Source organism: Lithobates pipiens, unplaced genomic scaffold (genome assembly GCF_037356315.1).
Source record: "Lithobates pipiens isolate NorthernLeopardFrog02 unplaced genomic scaffold, aLitPip1_a1.2 Scaffold_22, whole genome shotgun sequence".
Classification (NCBI taxonomy): Eukaryota; Metazoa; Chordata; class Amphibia; order Anura; family Ranidae; genus Lithobates; species Lithobates pipiens.
Genome location: NW_027507784.1, coordinates 311,183,466 through 311,207,016, shown reverse-complemented (window position 1 = coordinate 311,207,016; position 23,551 = coordinate 311,183,466). Strand labels below are relative to the sequence as shown.

Below are 23,551 nucleotides of genomic sequence, written 5' to 3'. Positions count from 1 at the left end.
TCCTGCTCTGCTTCTCCTCGCTCATTGGAGCGCTGAGCTGTGGAGGGGCGGGGAGCGGCTGTCTCAGCCTCTCAGCGGTTTGCTGAGAGGCTGAGACGGCTATCAGTCCAGGCACCCGGTGCATCCAGACTTCCAGAGTCGGGATGACGCGGTGCCTGGACTGATCTTGGTGACATCAGCAGAGAGCGGGCCTCAGACCATTCTCTTCTGAAAACGGGTCACAGGAGTGCAAAAGAATTGCACTCCTTACATAGTTACATAGAAGGTGAGGTTGAAAAAAGTCCATTAAGTCCAACCTATGTGTGTGATTATATGTCAGTATTTCATTGTATGTTGCAGTCGTTCAGGTGCTTATCTAATAGTTTTTTGAAATTATCGATGCCCCTCGCTGAGACCACAGCCTGTGGAAGGCAATTCCACATCCTAACCGGTCTTAGAGTAAAGTACCCTCTACACAGTTTAAGGTTAAACCTATCCCTATTATGGGGTCACCAGTATGGTATTTGTATATTGAAATCATATTTCCTCTCAAGGGTCTCTTCTCCAGAGAGAATAAGTTCAGTGCTCAAAACCTAAACTAATATCCTCCAGACCCTTTATTAGCTTTGCTGCCCTTCTTTGTACAAGCTTCATTTCCAGTACATCCTTCCTGAAGACCGCGGCCCACAACTGGACAGCATACTCCAGGTGCGGCCGGACCAGAGTCTTGTAGAGAGGGAGAATTATCGCTTTATCCTTGGAGTTAATCCCCTTTTTTTATGCATGCCAATATACTGTTTGCTTTGTTAGCAGGTGAGTAGATCACATTCATATTTTTGCCACCCAAATGCATTCTTTTACATTTTTCTACATTAAACCTCATTTGCCATGTAGTTGCCCACCCCATTAATTTGTTCAGATCTTCTTGCAAGGTTTCCACATCCTGTGGAGAAGTTATTGCCCTGCTTAGCTTGATATTGTCCGCATTTCCATTTATCACCACCCTCTGAACTCGCCCTTGTAGCCAGTTTTCAATCCATGTACCCACTCTATGGTCCATGCCAACGGACCTTACTTTGTACAGTAAACCTTTATGGGGAACTTCTGTGACCCTTAGGAGAAGCCCAGCCAAACCAGCTCAGGCTGGACTTCTCCTTTAACTCTAAATGGACGACCTGTAGGGGGCTTTTAAAGCATTGCCTATGAAAAATATAGGGTACCGAAGCTTGTTAGGGGGTGTGTGCAAATTTAAAACCTGACATGCTAGGTATCTATTTACTACGCTCAAACCCATCTTTTGTATTTTACTAAAGTAATTAGGTAATGGACATGTGCATGACAATTTGTTTCATTTTGTTTCGTTAATCTAGTTTTTTAGTTTAGTTAAATTCGTTGGATTCGTATTTATTCGGGAATCATATTGGGAAATTCGTATTCAGAATTCGTTTTATTTCTTCTTTCTAATTATTTTCAAATTTACCAATTTTTTTCTATTTGAATCGGTTAAATCGAAAATGTTATATTTTTTCCATTCAAATGCGGCAAAGTGAATAAACAAAAGAAAAATCTTCATCAAATGATTACAAAGATTAGCCTCCCCAGACGATCCAGTTCTGCCTTGTGCACTCTCTCACTCCCATTTACTTCCCCACTCCACTTGCAGCCTGGCATTACAGCCAATAGAGTTGACAGCTTTGACAGCTTTAACTGATTGCTGACTGCCCTATAGCAGTTTTACTGCTACAGGGCAGCAGCAGTGGGGCGGATCACATATAAATAGATTTGCAGGTGCCGGGCACTCAATGTTCTCTGGCACCCACCGATCATAAGTAAACTACACAGGGGAAGGAATAGATTCTGTGATCTGCAAAGCAGGAACTAGAATCCATCTCTTCCCCTAGTAGAAGCAGCACACATAGTAAACAGACAAGGCACACAGTTAACCCTTTGATTGCCCTAGATGTTTAGTCCCTTCCCAGCCAGTGTCATTAGTACAGTAACAGTGCATATTTTTAGCACTGATCAGTGTCACTGGTTCCCATAAAATTTCAAAAGTGTCAGTTAGTGTCTGATTGACTGCCGCAATATTGCAGTCCTGCTATAAATCACTGATCATCACCGTTACTAGCATAAAAAAGTAAATAAATTAAAATTCCATAAATATATCCCATTGTTTGTAGACGCTATAATGTTCTCGCAAACCAATCAATATACTCTTATTGGGATTTTATTTTCCCCAAAAACATGTAGCAGAATACATATTGGCCTAAATTTATGAAGACATTTTGGAAAAAAATTGAACTACTGCTATTTTATTCTCCAGTGTCTCTGCTTTCAGAAAATTCTAAATGTATGGGGACATTCATTAATCTTCAGGCCTTAAATTATTTTTTTAAATGTGTGCAAAAAGCAGCAAAAAACAACTCTTGCAGCAAAAGGTTTTAACCCTTACCTTCTTTATACAAAAACTAGAAACATCAGAATATCGTACAAAAAATACTGATTTCGAAGAGATCATACTATAATCTGATTGTTAGTACACAGCTTTTGGCCAAAATTTTCTGAAGGGACAAAGAGGAAAACTTTTCTTGTACGATACCAGATCGTACGATTTTAGTTTAATCAGTATGGTTTTCGTCCAAAAATACAATACAATACAAATACATTACATCACTTCCAAATTTTAATTCTGTCGTACGAGAATTCATACTTTAGTAACTTATTCCTTTTCGATATAGAGACTAGCATGCAAAAGAACCCCCCAAAAAATTGACAATTATTTGTCCGATAATCTCATTGTGTGTACTAGGCAGTGGTGTATCATCCATGTGTGCAGGCCCCTGAGGGGAGGGGGAGCCCACTGTCACCCTCACTGCACATATGGATGGTTCCCTGGTTCACAGCCAGAGGCGGCTCTCTAATTAGGCAAATTAGGCAACCGCCTTAGGCCTCGCAAATCCTAGGGGCCCCACGGCTGCCTAATTTGCCTGTACGTCACCCGTTCCCGGCATGCGTGCAGGCTATTTTCGTTCCCGCACGTCTGCAGTCTCTGACCATCTCCTATATCATGTCCGCACACCCAATTATGAACCAATTCATCATTGTTTATATATTTATATGTTACTATCACAATCTAGTTTACATACCCTAGGTCCATTATTGTGTTTATTGTTTTGAGTTTAATATGTAATATTTACCGATTTTACAAGTTCTATATGTAACCTATTATTGATTATGCTATTTTATCTATTTAAATTATATTACAATGTTATGTATGCCATGTGTACTAAATAAATAATGTTTACATTGATTGGCTCTAATTATGTTATGTAGCAGTGTGCCTCATATAAAGTCCCAAATCTCTCTCCTTATTCCAAATTATCGGGGATGGAGGTAAGTCGTAGCTATTGCCCCATATAAAGTCCCAACCCCATTTCCTCTTCTTAGCGGCAGGTGATAGTGGCAAGTAACACGCTGCATCTGGTGACAGGCGACGGTGGCAAGTGACATGCTGCATCTGGTGGCAGGAGATATGGCAAGTGACATGCCCAGGGCTCCCACTGATTCTGCAGTATGGTGAGTTGAACCACTTCATTATATATTAGAATGTAACAATAGAAATAATGCACTTCAATCACCCTGAAACCATATCAACCATTATGCCATGATGACTGAAGCGCCAACACCAGCCATTGCCCATGAAAAATTGCTTACCACTGGTACCCCCCCGCGGGCATGCAAAAAGGTTGGTGTCCACTGCTATGGGCTCTAGCCCCAGATCTTTTGCAGACCTAGCAACGCCCCTGCCTGCCACTATATACTCTCCTTATCAAGCAAGGTCTCTGTACCTATTCCCATCCTTCTACTCGCTCTAGTGAAGCCTAAGAGATGCAGTAGTCTAGTTTATATGTTTCCACACCAAGATGGCTGCTAAAGGTCATCAGAAGTTACGGCGTCCAATCACACAGATGATACCTCTGAGACATTGACCAGACCCCCTGAAGGGACAATTCCCTCTAAATACTCCACTTCATCTGTATAGTGGCACAGTGCCACCTACTGTACAGAGGGAAACCTGCACCGGCCTACAGGAAGTCTCCCAACTCTGCCTCCTGAAAAAATCTGAACCCTACCGGAACCTTTAAGGTTCCAGAGCTGCAGATAGGGGAGGCAGCAGATACAACCTATGGTAGTCAGCCCCCCTCTGTTAAATCTGCCATTTCAGTAGTCAAGCAGGCACCTTCTCTCTGTCAGCCTGATCCCGCAGAGGCTGGAGAAGGAGAGGAATTATTTTTATAGAAGAAAAGACTGTTTGTTACGGATTACTTAAATAAATATCCGCATTATGTGAAGAAATCTGAAAAACCTGCGCTTCTCTTTCTCTAATGCCCCGCCATCGGACTTCTCCATTCCGTCATGCACATCACCAGTGACCTTAAAATAGCTTGCTGCAGCTAACAAAAATGTTCTTTATGTGTGAGGCGAGCCACTGCGATTGATTTCATGTCATTTGCGCCCTTTATATCGCAGTAAACACACCGGCCTCCTGTCAGGCCGAGACAAATTCTCGCAGACACACACCAACTATTGTTAGAGAGCTGCAGCTGCTGCAGGGGAAATATAAGACTCCAGCTCTAGGTAAGAGGTGAGGTGGGACACCTGTGGCTGTAGCCCTGCTGAGGAACTACAGTGACCAGCATGCTTTGCTGCATAGGTCAGCGGCTTTAATATTAGCCAGAGGTGCTTTGCTGCTGATCTTGTTTAAAGGACCACTGAAAATGTATTCTGATAACCGTATAGTACTGATAGTATTCTGTGCTAGTATCAAGCTGGCCAGGAAAAATAATGGTAAGGAGGCTAGCAAGCTTTAAAACTGCCTGGGGGCCACAAACATTACTAAAAGTATTGGGACGCCTGCCTTTACACGTACATGAACGTTAATAGCATCCCAGTCTTGGCCCACGCTTTGCAGCTATAACAGCTTCAACTCTTCTGGGAAGGCCGTCCACAAGGTTTAGGAGTGTGTCTATGGGAAAGTTTGACCATTCTTCCAGAATCGCATTTGTGAGGTCAGGCACTGATGTTGGCCAAGAAGACCTGGCTCACAGTCTCTTGCTTTGTGCTCTGGTCAAAATCATTTGGTGGAGGGGGGATTATGTTGTGGGGTTGTTTTTCAGGGCTTGGGCTTGGCCCCTTAGTTCCAGTGAAGGGAACTCTTGAGGTGCCACCGTACCAAGACATTTTGAAAAATGTCATGCTTCCAACTTTGGGGAAACAGTTTGGGGATGGCCCCTTCCTGTTTCAACAGGTTTGAGCAAAAAAAAAAAATGAATAGTGTGTACCAGGCTTGAATGTGTATGACCAGCTTAAAACAGGGACTGCCTCCATTAAAGGGGTTGTAAACCCTCAAGTTTTAAGGTGAAAAAACTTCTGACACTGACTAGCCTCCCTGTTATACTCACCTGAGCCCATTTGTTCCCATTAGTTCCCATGGCGGAGACATGCTCTACCTCTCTGCCTCTTGTCTCAGTTCTTGATTGCATAGATGCAGCCATTGGCTCCCGCTGCTGTCAATCAAATCCAATGACACGGCTCCAGGGTGGGACTGGGTCCTGCATTCTGTGTGAATGGAAACAGAAGCAGGACTCGACCTTAGGAGAGCCTTCTCCAATGTGGGCACTCGATGCAGAGAGGAGCTAGCAGCTGGGGGATCCCAGAAGAGGAGGACCTGGGCCACTCTGTGCAAAACAAAATGCACAGTGGAGGTAAGTATAACATGGTTGTTATTTAAAAAAAAAAAAAAGGGTTTACAACCCCTTTAACCTCTCCCTTGAAGTGAGTGAAAGGGCTATTCTGCAAAAGGGATATACTAAGTTGAACACCTAGGGGTTGATTTACTAAAAGCAAATCCACTTTGCACTAGAAGTGCACTCGGAAGTGCAGTAGTTTTAGGTCTTAGGGGAAGCTCTACTGATTTTATCATCCAATCATGTTCAAGCAAAAATGTTTTTTTTTCCCTGCATGTCCCCCTCAGATCTACAGTGACTTTACTTCCAAGTGTACTTGTAGTGCAAAGTAGGTTTGCCTTTAGTAAATAAACCCCCATGTGTAATAATAATACCCATGTACACCCATGTACACTTGTATAATAATATCTGTATACACCATGTATATTAATATATATATATATATATATATATATATATATATATATATATATATATATAAATAATACATATATACACTATTTACAAAAGGCAAACCCACTTTGCACTGCAAGTGCACTTGGAAGTGCAGTCGCTCTAAATCTGAGGGGTAGATCTGAAATGAGGGGAAGCGCTGCTGATTTTATTATCCAATCATGTGCAAGCTAAAATGCAGTTTTTTATTTTCTTGGCATGTCTCCCTCAAATCTACAGCGACTGCACTTCCAAGTGCACTTGTAGTGCAAAGTGGATTTGCCTTTCGTAAATAACCCCCTATGTATAATACTAATACCTGCATACATCTGTATAATAATAATAATAATACTGTATAATAATACCTGTTTACACCATATATAACATTAATACCTGTATATACCAAATAAAATACTTGTATACACCTGTATAATAATAATAATAATACCTGTATGCCCAATGTATAATAAAAACAATACCAGTATACACCATAATAATACATGTATGCACCTTAACAATGATGTCTTGTGTGCACTATGTATAATAATAATAATACCTGTATACACTTGTACAATAATAGTAATAATAATAATCATAATACTATATGCACCATGTATAATCATAATAATATCTGTATGCACCATGTATAATAATAATAATAATAATACCTGTATACACTTGTTCAATGATAATAATAATAATAATACCTGTATACATTTGTATAATAAAAATAATGCTTGTATGCATCATGCATAATAATAGGACCTGTATACACTTATATTATAATAATAAAGATACCTGTATGCAGAATGTATAATAATATTATATACTTGTATAATAATAATACCTGTAAGTACTTGTATAATAATAATAATACCTGTATGCGCCATGTATAATAATAGTTTGCACCATGTGTAATAATACCTCTATACACTTGTATTATAAAAATAATAATTATACCTGTATACGCTTGTATTATAATAATTATAATACCTGTATGCACCATATATAATAATACCTGTATACTGATAATAATAATAATAATACCTGTATGTACTTGTATAATAATAATAATAATACCTGTATGTATTTGTATAATAATAATAATAATACCTGTATGCGCCATGTATAATAATAGTTTACACCATGTGTAATAATAATACCTTTATACACTTGTATTATAATAATAATACCTGTATACACTTGTATTACAATAATAATAATACCTGTATGCACCATGTATAATCATAATAATAATAATACATGTATGCACCATATATAATAATACCTGTATAGTGATAATAATAATAATAATAATAATAATACCTGTATACACTTGTATAATAATAATAATGCCTATATGCATCATGCATAATATTAAGACCTATATACACTTGTATCTTATAATAATAATAATAATGATACCTGTATGTACCATGTATTATAATAATAATAATGCATGTATACACTTGTATTTTAATAATAATAATACCTGTATGTGCCTTGTATAATAATAATTCCCAGTATGCACCATGAATAATAATAATAATTCTCTGTATGCACCATGAATAATAATAATAATATTAATAATTCCCTGAATGCACCATGTATAATACTAATACCTCTGAATAATAATCAGTTCTGTAAAATACAGCATTTCCAAGCAATGTAATTTCCTGCGTCATGCAAGATATTTCAAAAGCTGGAGGTTTTCTTTTGTATTTGAGTAGAGTTCTAACCAAGAGACCAGTAATTTTTACATTTACTTTTTCTGCTTTTCATTTTCTAAATTTGATTTAAAAAATGGAAACCCATCTACCCAAGGAGGTTCTGTCTGTCTGCGGAAACAATATTTGTACTGGCAGATCTTTGAACTTATCCCGCAAAATGCTTTGTAACTGCTAATGGGCAGTGAAGGGAATTCAATAGCGGTGTCTTGTCTGGGACTTTTCCCCAAGACGTAGAATTGGCTAATGGAAGATTCAAAGTTGGTAATCAGCTGCTGATCATTAGAGGTTAATGAGGTGTTCCTCCATTCATTAACCAAATCAGCCTCATTAAAATAGATCTCTTTCCTGCTCGTTAGGTGCCATTCCCAGAGCACCCGCGCCCCTCTATCTCTGTGTAATCTATCATGCTGGTATTTATTACCGTTTGATTAACCAAGAAATAGATATCTATTCCCATGAAGACTAATTATTGTTTTATGCTATGTTAGCAGCTTCAGTGTGTGTTTGTTTCACTCACAGTAATGCTGGGAACACACATGACAGTATATCGTTTATTTAGGTTCTTGCATGATTGTTCTTGGCTGTGTGTGCCCCTCTGAGAGTAGTTTCAACTGATTATTAAAGAATATGTAAAGCTTTGTTTAAAAAAAAAAACATTTTATGCTTACCTTGCATTGGTTTTGCACAGAGTGGGCTTGATCCTCCTCTTCTGGGGTTCCTCAGCGGCTCTCCTAGCTCCTCCTCTTCTCGAGTGCCCCATCGCAGAGCCGCTCTCCCTCGGGGCACCCGTGTCCTGCTGTGTGTATTCACACAGACAGCAAGACTCAGCCCCAGCCCTCGGCTTCCACATCCAATCAGGACCAGAGACACCAACTGGAGTTGCTGTACTCATCCCCGTTGCTGGAAACACTGGCTTCACATAAGTAAAAGGGGAGCTCTGGGGACCATCTGCAGCACAGGAGGTTTTTCACCTTAATGCATAGAATGCATGTATTTTTCAATAAATAGTGTTTATTTTCATACCTCTTTGTTGTTTTCTATGCCTTCAAAGTCCGGCCTAGGTTTACTGATATGGTACACCTTTTTTTTTGTTTATTCCTACATTTGAGTTAGCTTTTGCACACAAGCACAGAAGAATTGGGGCACGTTAAATTTTCTTATATCTACATTTTTTTGTTTTACACTGTCCCTTTAATTTATTTTTTTGATCACTTTTATTCCCATTACAAGGAATGTAAACATTTATTGTATTATAAATAAGGATGACAGGTCCTCTTTATCTGCAGTAAAAAGGGCAAAAGATCAAAAAAAAATTGTTTATTGCACCTTAGGCCACAGAGGTGATCAAAGACAATTTGGTCTCTGTCCACCTCTGTGTCCAGCAGTCCGCACCGTTGGATCATTTCTTGGACGTCCAAAACATCAGCGAACGGTGGGATGTCTGTGACGTCCCCTCTCGCTGTTTCTGAAAGTGATCCAACAGCTAATGAGCCGCTCAGATCACTTTCATGAGAGAGCCAGCTTCTAAGCTCAATTTTGGTCTCTGAAGTTTGACAATGAACATCTAAATGATTCAGAGAAGGATTGGGAAGAAGTGCTGTGGTCAGATGAGACCAAAAACACCATCCCTACAGTAAAACATGGAGATGGAAACATTATGCTTTTGGACTGTTTCTCTGCTAAAGGTACAGGCCGACTTTTGAGGGGCCAATGGATGGAGCCATGTGTTGTGAAATCTTGGATGAGAACCTTTTTCCCTCAGCCAGAACATTAAAGATGGGTGGTGTAGGGGTCTTCCAGCATGCCAATGACCCAAAACATAAAGGAATAGCTCAAGAAGAAGCACAATAAGGTCATTGAGTGGCCTAGCTAGTCCCCAGGGGCTTAATCCTATAGACATTTTGGAGGGAGCTGAATTGCCAGGCAACAGCCAAGAAACCTTAAAAATTTGGAGAAGATCTGTAAAGAAGAGTGGACCAAAAACCCTCCTGAGATGTGTGCAAACCTGGTAACCAACTACAAGAAACGTCTCACCTCTGTGCTTGTGAAGAAGGGTTTCTCCACAAAGTACTAAGTCATGTTTTGCTTAGGGATCAAATACTTATTTTACTCACTGAACTGCAACTCAATTTATAGCATTTGTTTTGTGTATTTTTTTTGGATTTTTGGTTGATATTCTGTCTCTATCATTGAAAATACACCTATGATAAAAATTATAGACCCTTCGTTTCTTTGTAAATTGGCAAATCTACAAAATCTGCAGGGGATCAAATAATAATTTTCCCCACTATATACATGATTTACAGGTTGTTTTAATGCCTTCCACTGTTAGGTTGCTCGGCTTCTGTAAGTAACCCCTGGTAGCCTAGGCTAGGATTGAAGGGCGGAGGTCCCTTTCACCGGTGGACAAAACATTACACATACACGCTATTGTACGTGAATAATGAATGTGCCTATTGAAGCACACACAACAATTTTATTTAGTTTGAACAGAAGGACAGCCCTGTGGTTTAACCAATCAGGTAATTCATACATACATCGACATTTTTCTTAAACTCATGACATTATCTAAGTCAAAGGTGAAATACAGTCTTCTGATAGTTATCTCGTCATTTCAACATCTGCTGACTGACCATATTCTTGCGTAACCAGTCCTATCTTAGCTTTGTACCTCTTACCGCAGACAGATGCATCCTAATATGTCAACATCTTGCATCTTAATTCTGAACTTAGTGAAATGCACGCCTAAGCATATTATCTTAGACCTTTAACCTAGTACCGTATATCTTTTGGCAACCTTAATAAGTATTCCCTTATAATCCTTCCTTTGATCATTCTGTGATTTACATAATGATCATTCCTTTTCTAATTTAATAGCACAGGCTTCATACTCCGAACCCTTGTGCTCTTGGTTTCTATACCATACCGTTGGATCCTTAACAATGGAAGTGAGTTTCAGATCCTTCGGAGCGACCGTGTTTCCCTTTTTACATAAACATTTGATTATCTTATAACAGGCATATAAAAATAGAATGAAGAGAATCACAGTGACAATTGTCATGGCAGCATTTCGGAGCCAAGATATTAATCCCCCAAAACTAAAACTGCTCGAGAAGGGATCCCAGTTTTTTCCTATGTTCCTTGCCTCTTTCTGTAGTTTATTTACCTCTTCCCTGTGTTGAGCAATAACGTCATAGTAGTCTGGGACTTCGATGCTGGTATTATGAATCAAGGTACAGCACTCATAATCCTCAGTAGTCTCACAGAGGCCAGTAAGGGCTGCACTCATACTTTCTATAGCCAACTCATGTAGTTCTAGTTGCTTCCTAATTGCCCTAGTTTCTAGATTTAGTTTGGTTATGTCATCAGAATTTTCCTCCAGAATCTCATCAATTATGCCAGTGTAATTATTTAATCTTTTCATTAGGTCAATTCCCCACCCTGTCCAGGAAGGGAACCATGCCCAGGCCATATCTTTTCCTAAAAACAATTCTCGTTTATTACGGTGTCTAAGGGGATATCTAGGATGCATGCTGGCTTCAAGGAGGTGACTTCCCTTGTTATCCCCTAATACCCCCATAATAGGAACCAGGGCTGCAAGGTAACACCACCCCTGGGGTTTGGTTGGGATCCAGGGGTGACAGAGTTTGCCGCAGCATATATATATGGTATTTCCTAGAGCTAGGGGTCGTTTATGGAACACGTTCCTAAGAGTATCAGAAAGGCCAGAGAGCACCAGAATTGACATTAATTGGTGTATTGTAGTCTTGGTACTGGAGCTAAGAAAGTCTAAAAAGGTGGCATTTAGGGTGGGATCTGAAGTATGGAAGAAAGAAGGACTGTTAAATGATGTCATTGAAATGTTAAGTTTTGCTTGTTTGCAAACCTCGGCTCCATCTGTGGTGTTTCCCAGTCGGAAACACCAGTCTGGGAAGTGGCTTCTACCTATAATTTGGAAAGTGAGGGTTTTATTTGGACGGGTCCTAGTAACATTCGTTAGGACGATAGGGGGTGTTCCATTAAGGAGGGGGGTAAAATTCAAGGGGACTGCCATGAGAGGGATTCTAGCTGTACTGGGATGTAGCTTGCTGCAAATCCAGCATTTCTCAAAACCAGATTTTTGAGCATAGCTATATTTGAATTTTAGTAGTAACATCTTGTTAGTCAGTCCCTTAGGTGACTCATTAACGGGTACAATACTTCTACTATGTCTTTGGCCGGGGGTATTATTCATCTTAGGTGGTCCACATATCCCTTTTAATAAACCTAAATCTTCTGGATGATATATACAGTTGGCTATAAACCATGTGGGCAGGAATACAAATAGTACCAGACTACCCCAAAGGCATACAGCCTTCCCTGACACTGAAGGTAAAAACATTTCTACAAGTTCTTATGCTTGTCCTTCTTCTTCGCTATCATGTAGGGTTTCAAGGGTTAATTGTCCAATGCCTTCCTGAATCTCTTGCAGTTCCGGTCGCTGTTCGGGTGGGTCGGGTTCTCCTTCAATAGGTGGGGGGTCGGGGGTTGTGGGAAGCAGTGGGCACTTTTTCAGCCTGCTGGCGTGGATCCAGGTGTTTCCTTGGTCAGTCAGGACCGCAGTTCTGGACACCTTTTCAACCTTCCAAGGTCCAGAGTAGATTGGTCCGATCCTCTTTTTGTGGGCCAGTTGCTTGACTAGCACTTGATCTCCTGGGATGAAGGGGTGTGTTGGCTCTGTGGAAAGAGGAGAAAAGGTGACAGAAACGTGTTCGTTCATTTCATGAAGCATACTTACCAGGTTTTTCACGTACATTTCCTGTTGGGAATAAATGTCAATATCAGTGTCTTGGTCTAATGGGGGTAATTCTATGTTTGCGGGGACTCCCATCAAAATTTCAAAAGGTGAAAGTTTCGTTCTGGCATGGGGTGCCGTTCTAATCTGGAATAGCACAGAAGGGAGGTGATCAAGCCATCCCTTCATTGTGCCCCCTGTGGCCTTTTTCAATTTATCCTTTATATTTCTATTCATTCTTTCCACTACCCCTGCGCTTTGAGGGTGATAGGGGATGTGTAGTTTCCATTGCAGCCCTAACAATTTAGCCACAGCCTGGGTAACGGAGGAGCTGAATGCAGGTCCCCTATCTGACCAAATAGATGTTGGTATGCCAAACCTACAAATCCAGTTATTCAGCAAGCATTTTGCTGCTATATTGGCTGTCTCACCTGCACAGGGAGTGGCTTCAACCCAGCCTGAAAATTTATCTATGACAACGCACAGGTATCTTAAGTTCCCCTTTTGTTTTGGCATGTGTGTGAAGTCTACTTGTAAATCTGTAAGGGGACCCATTGGTGGGGGTAGATGACCATGTAGGCCATGCCGTTTGCCCTGCACATTGTTTTGAGCACAGGTAAGGCAACTTGTGGTCAGGAGTTTGACTTGTTTGTTCAAGGCGTTTGTGCAGAAAGATTTGGTGTACATAGTGGCTAAAGGGACGGCACCTATGTGTCCTGGACCATGAAGGTAGGAGAGAATTAGAATACTGCTTGCCTCAGGTATTCCCAATATCTTCCCCTCTTTTGACCACAGACCCTCTGGGTCTTTGGTCAAGCCAGCCTTCACCCAATACAAGACATCTTCCTCAGTGGCTAATGATTGCATTTGTGCCACTACAGATTTAAAGTTAGGACAGGTGAAATGATCCTTAAAGTACATGGACGTGGGGGTGGGCTCCTGGGTGGAGGACTGGGCTGCCTTTTTCGCTTCTCGGTCAGCTAAAGCATTTCCCTTGGAAAGTTTGCTATTATCTGAAGAATGTGCTTTTACTTTAATTATTGCCACCTCTTTTGGGAGCAAAATAGCCCGAAGAAGTGCCTCAATCTGGGTAGCATTGGAAATAGGTTTATTATCCGCTGTTTTAAAACCTCTTTTAGCCCATATTACTCCGAAGTCATGCACCACCCCAAATGCATATCTACTGTCAGTGTAAATGTTCACCTTCTTATCTGTAAATAAAATGCAGGCCCTGGTGAGGGCTTCCAGTTCAGCCACCTGAGCCGAAGAGGGGGGCAGTGGTTTGGCTTCTAATACCTTGTTTGGCAACTGGACTATTGCATATCCTGTTTGGAAGGTGGAATCAGAGGGACGGGAGCAACTACCGTCCACAAAAACATCGTCTGCATTGGTAATCGGTACGTCGGTGAGGTCTGGTCTTGGTGATGTGATAGACTCCACTCGTGTTATACAGTCATGAAACTGGTCTGGGTCTTGTGGTAGGCGTAACATGGAGTGCAAGAGACGGACGGCAGGGTTGTTGGCGGGAACATATTTGAGAGACAGATTGTCTGTGTTCATGAGGGAAATATCATATCCGCTGAGTCTTTGTGAGGTCATGTGTTGGGTGTTCATGTTCTGTATGAGGTGGGTGACAGAATGTGTGGTGTAAAGTGTCATCGGGTGTCCCAAGACCATCTTGTTGGCATCTTGTACGGCCATAGCACAGGCGGCTAAATTCTGAAGGCATGATGGCATGCCTTGAACCTGAAGGGGGAGTTTTTTAGATAGGTAGGAGACAGGGCGGTAGCCTGTTCCATGCTGTTGTGTTAGCACGGCGGCAAAAGAGCTTCCTGAAACTACACAGTACAGCTGAAAAGCTTTACCATAGTCTACCAATCCCAGGGCGGGAGCATTTGACAGACTGTTTAATAGAGCTTGAAAAGCTTGTAGTCTGTCTTCAGTCCAATCTATTAATTTAGGGGCTGTCGAGCCAGTAGCCTCTCTTAGGATACTATCATAATGAGAACAGTCAGGGATCCATTGGCGGCAATATACAATTGCACCCAAAAATGAGAGTAGGGCGGCCTTGTCTTTTGGCGGACTGAGAGCTTGTAGGGCTGCGGCACGTTTAGGTGACACCAGCCTTGTTCCTTCTCTAAGGATACAACCTAAGTATTCAACCTGGGACTGGCACCATTGCACCTTCTTCCTGGAGGCGAGGTGTCCAGCTCGGGCTAAGTGTCCCAACAGTGATGTTGAATCGACCGCACAGTCTTCAGCAGTTCGACTGCACAGGAGCAAGTCGTCCACATACTGTATCAGTACCGACCCTCGCTCAGATGTCCAAGACTTGACAGTCTCGTTGAGTACCATAGAGAAGGCGGCTGGACTGTCTACATACCCTTGCCAGGTTAGTTGGCCCCCGGCCCAGGAGAAAGCAAACATAGGTTGGGCTTCCTCTGCAATGGGAATGCTAAAGAAAGCATTCGCTAAATCAATTACTGTGTAGCATAGAGAGTCTGCCGGTATGCATGAGAAAATAAAAGTGATGTCTGAGACTAGGGGTGGGAGGGGAATCACTTGTTTGTTTACTGCTCTGAGGTCTTGGACGAGTCTCCACTCGCCACTGGCCTTCTTTACAGGGTAAATGGGTGTGTTCCAGGGACTGATGATTGGTCTCAGGATACCTTTTGATATGTAATCATTAATTTGAGGGGAGATGCCTTTGACTTTCTCTGGGGGTAGGGGATACTGTTTTTGATATTGTATCCCTGCATCTGACCGCATTTGGGGTGCATATGGTGTGCAATTAATAAAGCCCACACTACCTTTGTTTTCTGCCCAAATTGTGTGATGGTCAAGGGAGGAAGGTATCATTAGAAAGAAACTCCTGTGTGCATGTCTTTTTGGGAACCCTCTGTGTGCATGTCGCTTAGGGCCATGTAAGTCACATAATGGTGAACTAGCGGTAAGGGAACCTTCTTTATTAAACTTAATGGTAATACACAGTTGTGCCAAGAGGTCCCGTCCCATAAGGGGCACAGGGCATGAGGACAAGACGGCAAAAGTTTGGGTACATAATTTCTGTCCTTCTGGAGTGGCTACAGTCAGTGGTGGAGTGATGGGATGGGTGACAGGTGTCCCATTAATACCAACAGAGTTTCCCTCGGTGCATTATTTGTGGCTGTGTAGGATATTGGGGTAGTGGTTGACGAGGGTTCTGGTATGGCAGATAACGGGGATACTGTGGGCGGGTCTGGGGGTTAAATCCCCTGCCTCTGCCTCTTGCTCTAATCTGTCCAGTCCTATAAGGGCACTGGGATTTCCAATGTCCTTGCTGTCCACAATTGCCTATATTTTCCAAGGCATTTGTTCCATGCACAGAAACAATCCTTCATGTATTGTGGGTCAGCCCCTTTGCAGGGAGGATAAGAATGCTTATGTACCTGACAAATTTTACTGACTTCTTGCCAGTCTTCCTCTGAACAAGGACCTTGGGGTCCTGGGTCATGGATTCCCAATTGGTGACACCTTTCTCGGACTTGTGTCCAAAATGGTTCTACCTGGGGGCCAGGGATCATATTACTAACAAATTCATAGGGTGATGGGGTGGCCATGGCTTGGGTTGCTGCAGTATTCCCCATCTAGTAGTCTGGGCAGTGTGTGTCTAGTGGCAGGACACAGGTGATAACACCCGGTTTGTCCAACAATCCGGTCTCTGGTCTGGGAGTAGGATCCCTGATCTTTTTTGGGGCAGATGGACTTATATAAAACTATGAAGATTTACCCTTAATATACGATGAAGGGTAAATTTTTCCTGGTGGCGGTATTTACCCCTCTTACACCAAGTCTGCAAGAGAACCCCCCTGGTCTGGTGGTCAGTCAAATCCACTTGTCATCTATTCTTAGGAAGAGTAGACCTAACGTGCAATGGGGGCAGGCGGATGCTATGTCACTACAAGAGGGCTCCTCATATTCTGCACTCATTTAAACAACAACAATTATTTTCCTTATACTCTATATTAAAACTTATACTCTATATACTTACACGTGTACCTAGAGAGAAACAGACATATTCTTAATATACTTTAAGACATGAAATAACCGTATTGCAATACATTTATCAATTTATAGTGCACTTTTTTTTTTAAAAAAAAAAATTTTTCAAATGGGCGTCCACTCCACCAATCCCTTTGTCACGGGCGTAATCTACTACTTCCCGTGTTAAAAATACTATCACCAATAGTTTTAAGTCAGACCAACCTAGTCGGACTCCCCTAAACCTATAAATTCCTTGCGAGCCCTTTTCACCTCCCGAGTGACCAGCCTAGTCCATCGCGAAGGCACAGTTACTTCTTTTAATTTTAAACTAAGTTCGTAGCGGCCGCCCGGACAGAGTAAGTGTTTACACCATTCACCAATCAGGTAAAAAAGAGTAAAGTGACTTACCTGTCGCAAGACGAGACGAACCCCACTTTGCTGGTACCAAAACTGTTAGGTTGCTCGGCTTCTGTAAGTAACCCCTGGTAGCCTAGGCTAGGATTGAAGGGCGGAGGTCCCTTTCACCGGTGGACAAAACATTACACATACACGCTATTGTACGTGAATAATGAATGTGCCTATTGAAGCACACACAACAATTTTATTTAGTTTGAACAGAAGGACAGCCCTGTGGTTTAACCAATCAGGTAATTCATACATACATCGACATTTTTCTTAAACTCATGACATTATCTAAGTCAAAGGTGAAATACAGTCTTCTGATAGTTATCTCGTCATTTCAACATCTGCTGACTGACCATATTCTTGCGTAACCAGTCCTATCTTAGCTTTGTACCTCTTACCGCAGACAGATGCATCCTAATATGTCAACATCTTGCATCTTAATTCTGAACTTAGTGAAATGCACGCCTAAGCATATTATCTTAGACCTTTAACCTAGTACCGTATATCTTTTGGCAACCTTAATAAGTATTCCCTTATATCCACCATTTATCATTGCCAATTAGTAAATCCAAATAACCAAAACTGGCCTTTTGTGTGAACTCAGCACAAATATTTTATATATGTTTGCTGTAATGTAATCCAATAGGGGTTCATAACTGCTTTTCTCGTCCTGATTGTACTTTAATATGTCTATTCATCTAGGTGGTTAATTTTATCAATTACTTGGTAATTTTACTTTTTTCTGTGATGAAATCCTTTTCTTTTCAAATATTTTTATTAAGAGATGAAATGCTTTTATACTAAATATTCTTCCATAAAAATAAAAAAAATGTATATAAAAAAAGTGAAAGTTTCCAATCTGATTGCTGAGTTAGTTTATCCTCAACGTCTCTCTAAAGTGGTAAAGATGTCCTGTTCTTGTGTTGTTGCAATTATTCAAGCTTAAAAAAATAATTGTGGCCAGACCATAGGCAGGTAACTACTTACCTTACCTTAGCATTTTTTAACACCAGCCCAACTTCAGCCCCCCCCCCCCCCCCCCCCAAAAAAAATCACTTTCCTTGCCTCCTTAAGGCCCCTTGCATAGTATGTTTTTCTTTATCTCTTTTTATACTCAACCTTTTCTGTAGTCTTTTCCTCTTGTGACATACAAGGTCACCCATCTGGTTGTAAATAATCCTCTGAAGATGATGAGGTCAGCACCACTCTCTGCATCTATACATTGCGAATGGAGGGATCCATGTTGACGCTCCTTTGGGGGCAGGCTCATGATGCAGCATACCGTCATCAACCCCAAAAACTTATGGTGAAAAGAAAGAAAGCAGAGGACAGCTCCAGACTGCAGACCAGGTTGTTTTTCTATGTCAAGCTGATTTTGGGGGACTATTTTATTTGAAATGCTTGAGGTTGGGCATTAAAACAAGCCCCCACTGACATCTGTAGCTACAGGCGCTATGGAGCAATTCACTCTCAAATTTTACAATAGATGCAGGCTTTTGTCTACAATTCAGGACTTAGCATTCTGCTCTCCCCCTCTTTCTGTGTACCAGCTCTGTGTTTACATTGGAGATTAGAATTCTTGTAGACTGCCAAATCCCTGCTGGGAGATGAAACAAAATGATCTGTCCAGAGAAAATGAAAGAAATCTTCCTTTTGCTTTGAAATTGGAGCATTCACAGTGCCTGCAACTACAGAGATCAGTGAGGGATTGTGTTAAAGCAGTTTTACTGCTAATTAGAATTATGTACTTAGTTGAAGACTAATTTCACCTTTCGCCTCCTTTTACCGCTAGGCCTATTAGGCGATTGAGCATTAATTAATTTCAATGGTCAGAATAAATTATTACTCTGGCCAATTAACTGAATTAACCTACAAGCTCTTGACACCTGTAAACATGCCTAAAAACTTGTAAAAGCTTTAGATACTTTTACAAGCATCAGGCTTTTTTTTTGTTGCCAAAATGCTGATGCTTGGAGGAAAGGCTTCTAGGAGAGTTTGCAAAACGTACTGTGTGCATGAGACATAAAAGATTCAAAAAAGCTTGCTGAAAGCTCTTCAAATGCTTTGTCATAGCTTGCTGTTCGCTCTTATACAAGCTGAGGCCCATATGAAACAAGTCTTTGTTGATCACACAGGATTTTTTTTCTTTCTCCGGGTCGGCGGTGGCGGCAGTTGTCGTGATTGATGATGGATCTACATCGGGGGGGCGTTGTTTTTTATTTTTGTTTTTTAAATAATGTACTTGTCAAAAACTGTAATTTCTTGATCATACATCACGGGACACAGGAGCTCATGACATAGTGGGTTATATAGTCACCTCTGGTGATTGGACACTGGTTGACCCTAATAAGGAGAATTCCTCCCCTATATAACCCCTCCCATATGGGAGGCACCTCAGTTTTTTCGCCAGTGTCTATGGTGGTTGGTCAGCCAGGCCTTCTCAACCCTCCTCTACAGGAAAGGCTCAGGGCCGGGCCCAAGGGCAGAAAAAGACTTGGGGGCGGAAGCCTGCCAAGCAGAGCCCGAAAGCTTCCTTGTGAAGGGGCGCCCCCGCTGGGTCGAGTGGGGGGAAGGCTTCGGCAGTTTGCGGAAGCCTGGTGGGAAGAGATCCGGGACATAAGATGGTCTTCTAGACTACGGGGTCTCCCTGTTCGGGTTCAGTCCGACAATGCCACAGCAGTGGCCTATATCAATCACCAGGGCGTTACCAGGAGTCTGGTAGTGCAAAAAGAGGTGAATCGCATACTTGTCTGGGCAGAAAAGCAGGTTCCATGCCTTTCTGCAGTCTTCATTCCAGGAGTGGAAAATTGGCAGGCGGATTTTCTGAGCCGCCAGCAGTTGTGCCCAGGATAATGGGCTCTGCACCCCGATGTGTTTTTGGACATATGTCACAAGTGGGGTACTCCAGACGTAGATCTGTTTGCGTCCAGGTTCAACAGAAAACTGGACAAATTTGTGTCAAGAACAAGAGATACACTTGCTCAGGGGTCAGATGCTCTGACAGTTCCCTGGGATCAGTACAATCTGATTTATGCTTTCCCCCCGTGCCCGCTTCTGTCGCAGAGTCAAGAGGGAAACAAAGTCGGTCCTTTTAGTAGCCCCGGCTTGGCCCAGGCAACCGTGGTACGCAGAGATCATGAAGTTGGCCGTAGGCAGGCCATGGATCCTCCCTCTCCGGCCAGATCTGCTCTCACAGGGTCCAATCTACCATCCTGTTTTTACACAGTCTGAATTTGACGGTTTGGCTGCTGAGACCCACATTCTGAGAGATCATGGGCTTTCGGGGCTAGTCCTTTCTACTCTGGTTAATGCCAGAAAGCCGGCCTCCAGGCTTATTTACTACAAAATCTGGAGGGCATATGTTTCCTGGTGTGAACTCAGGGGATGGCATCCTAGAAAGTATGTCATTAGCAGTATCTTGGCCTTTCTCCAGTCAGGCCTAGAAATGAATTTGGCCGTAAGCACTATCAAGGTGCAGATTTCGGCCTTGTCAGTATTTTTTCAGAAGCCACTTGCATCGCATTCCCTGGTGCGGGCTTTCATCCAGGGGGCTATGCGGATAAGGCCGCCAGTCAAACCTCCGGTATGCCCATGGGATCTAAATTTGGTTCTCTCGGCTTTGCAGGGGCAACCTTTTGAACCTTTGCATCTGGCTTCATTAGTTCTTTTGACCAAAAAATCGTTTTTTCTTGGTAGCCATTTCCACGGCTAGAAGAGTGTCAGAACTAGCAGCTCTCTCCAGCAAAGAGCCGTATCTAATTGTTCATAAGGACCGCGTGGTCATGCGACCCAACAGGTCCTTTTTACCTAAGGTGGTTTCAGGATTCCATTTGAATCAAGATGTAATCCTACCATCCTTTTTTCCGGACCCACAGTCCGCAGAAGAAGAATCCTTGCACACTTTGAATGTGGTTAGGGCAATCAGTATCTATCTTCAAGCAACGGCTCAGATAAGAAAAACTGATTGCTTATTTATTTTGCCGGAAGGCCCTAGGAAGGGCCAGGTGGCATCAAAATCCACTCTCTCAAGGTGGATCAGATAGATGTTTTCTCAGGCCTATAGTGTTAGAGGGAAAATCCCTCCTTTTCAAGTGAAAGCGCACTCTACTAGGGCTGTAAGTGCTTCTTGGGCAGTGCATCACCAGGCCTCCCTGGCTCAGATCTGTAAGGCTGCAACTTGGTCATCAGTCCACACATTCACCAGACTATATCAGGTGGATGTCAGAGGGCAAGAGGATATCACCTTTGGGCGCAGTGTACTGCAGGCTGCAGTTTGGGTCCTCTGGCCCATGGCGGTCTATAATTATGATCTGTGTCTCCCTCCCCTCAATCTGAGCATTGCTTTGGGACATCCCGCTATGTAATGAGCTCCTGTGTCCCGTGATGTATGATCAAGAAAATAGGATTTTTATATACAGTATACCTGTAAAATCCTTTTCTTGAGAGTACATCACGGGACACAGGGCCCCCGCCCCTCTTGGGTTTTACGTGGTTTCCTATTGTTTTGCTACAAAACTGAGGTGCCTCCCATAGGGAGGGGTTATATAGGGGAGGAATTTTCCTTATTGGGGTCAACCAGTGTCCAATCACCAGAGGTGACTATATAACCCACTATGTAATGAGCTCCTGTGTCCCATGATGTACTCTCAAGAAAAGGATTTTACAGGTAAGCTGTATATAAAAATCCTATTTTTTTGCACTACACCATTTTTTTGGTGAATGAGTAGGGGTACATAGGACATAGTACCCCTACTCATTCACATAGGGGAAACTTAGGATCCGGAGGCCCGCTTTTTAAAGATTCCAGATTTCAATAAGCCCTTGCCCACAGACCCCCACAACCACCGGCCACAGTCATAGGGAAGAGGCCCTTGTCCCCATCAACATGGGGGCAAGGTGGTTTTGGGGGTGGGGGCATAGGCCCCCCCTGACCCATAGCACCTCCCCATGTTGAGGGCATGTGGCCTGGTATGGTTCAAGAGGGAGTGCATGCTTGTTCCCTCCCTTTCTTGACCTGCTAGGCTACATGCTTGATGAGGGTATGGTATAGAATTTGGGGGAGGGGACCCCACGCCATTTTATTTCCGCAATTTTTTTTTCTTTATTGCCACCATTTTTTTTTTTTTTTTTACATTTAGCTATAAGCGGGCAACCCCACTGACAGCTGATAACTCATGGTTTGTTAAGGACATGGCAGGCGGCTTCCCGGCCCACTCCTTAACAACCAGCTATTCACACCTTATTAAAGAGGAAAACAAAATGCAAAGCGCATGATAATTACATGCAAAAATGCATCAAAATCACAGGTTCAGCAATGCAAAATGTGCCAGAAAACCACAACCGCATAGATGTGAACCTAGGGTTAAAGGCTCAAATGCAAAAAAAAATAATAAATGCACATTTGTTCTTTTTTCAATTTGCATTTCTTTTAATGATGGAGTAAGCCTTTACAGGTCTACATATCTTGGTCAAACCTCTGTTTTAGCTAAGTCCTCATTTGGACCTTGTATAGTACATTTTAGAAGTATCCACAATACAATACAAGGATATGACACCCCAATGGGGCACCCCAAAGAAAATGCAACCGATCAGATTGCGGCGACTCCAGATCGGGAGGACAGGTTTGCTTATTACTTTTCTAATCTGTGATAGACACATAGCGACAATGTATCTAAAACCTAAAATGCAAGTCCTCATCTGTCTCAGAAGTATTTGTATCACACATGAAAGAACATGTTTCCTCATCCCAACTAATAAAAAAGTTGGAGGTATTTCGGATTTTGCTCTTTTATTACAGCTGCCTTTCATGTGTCCGATGTTGAACAGGCAAGTCCTTCCGTCTCCTGTTTCACTAGAACTTCTCTGTGATTGTATTTCAAAGTGTTCCTTGCTCCCGGATGGCGGCTATTGTTCCCTGCTCTCTCAGTGCTTCGAGTGAGCATGGCCCAGGGTGCGTTCATTGAGTAAACGTCTCTCCAACGTACAAACGTGTTCTAGTTTTAGCAGGTAACTACAGAAGAGGAAATAGGTCAGGTTTAATGGCAGGCTGCTTGTGTGGCTATGGACGGGACCATATCTAGGATTCATGCTGCCCTCTGCACTCGTGATTGAGATGCCCTTTCATAAAGGCTCCACCCCTTTTCTCAAAAACCATGGTATGGTGTTATAATAATGAAGGCAGGAGGTTTGCTTCATAGACAGAACTCTGGCAGGCAACCATGAAGAGAACCTGCATTGTACTTGACCTAAAAAGTGCCTTGTCACTTCACTGAGCTGCCCCTATACGTCCTTGTCTCTCTGTTCTGCTCAGTTATGTTGGAAAAGGTCATTATTTAAAGCAGAACAAAAAAAAAAAAGATCAAAATTAATAGTCTATTAAAAATAAAATAACAAAACCAGCTATTGCTGAAAAATTCAGCTTTAGTTCACTTTTAGTTTACTTCTTTCTGTGTCCAGATGTC

At 42.1% G+C, this 23,551-nt stretch overlaps 1 long non-coding RNA gene across 1 annotated transcript in view; it reads left to right on the top strand.

Annotated features, from left to right (window-relative positions):
• Nucleotides 1-3,424: 3,424 nt before the first annotated feature.
• Nucleotides 3,425-23,551, top strand: part of LOC143924884 (uncharacterized) — a 34,447-nt gene continuing 14,320 nt past the window's right edge. The window contains exon 1 of the long non-coding RNA XR_013261919.1: nucleotides 3,425-3,555. This is a non-coding gene — a long non-coding RNA (uncharacterized LOC143924884). The remainder of the gene's footprint in view (nucleotides 3,556-23,551) is intronic.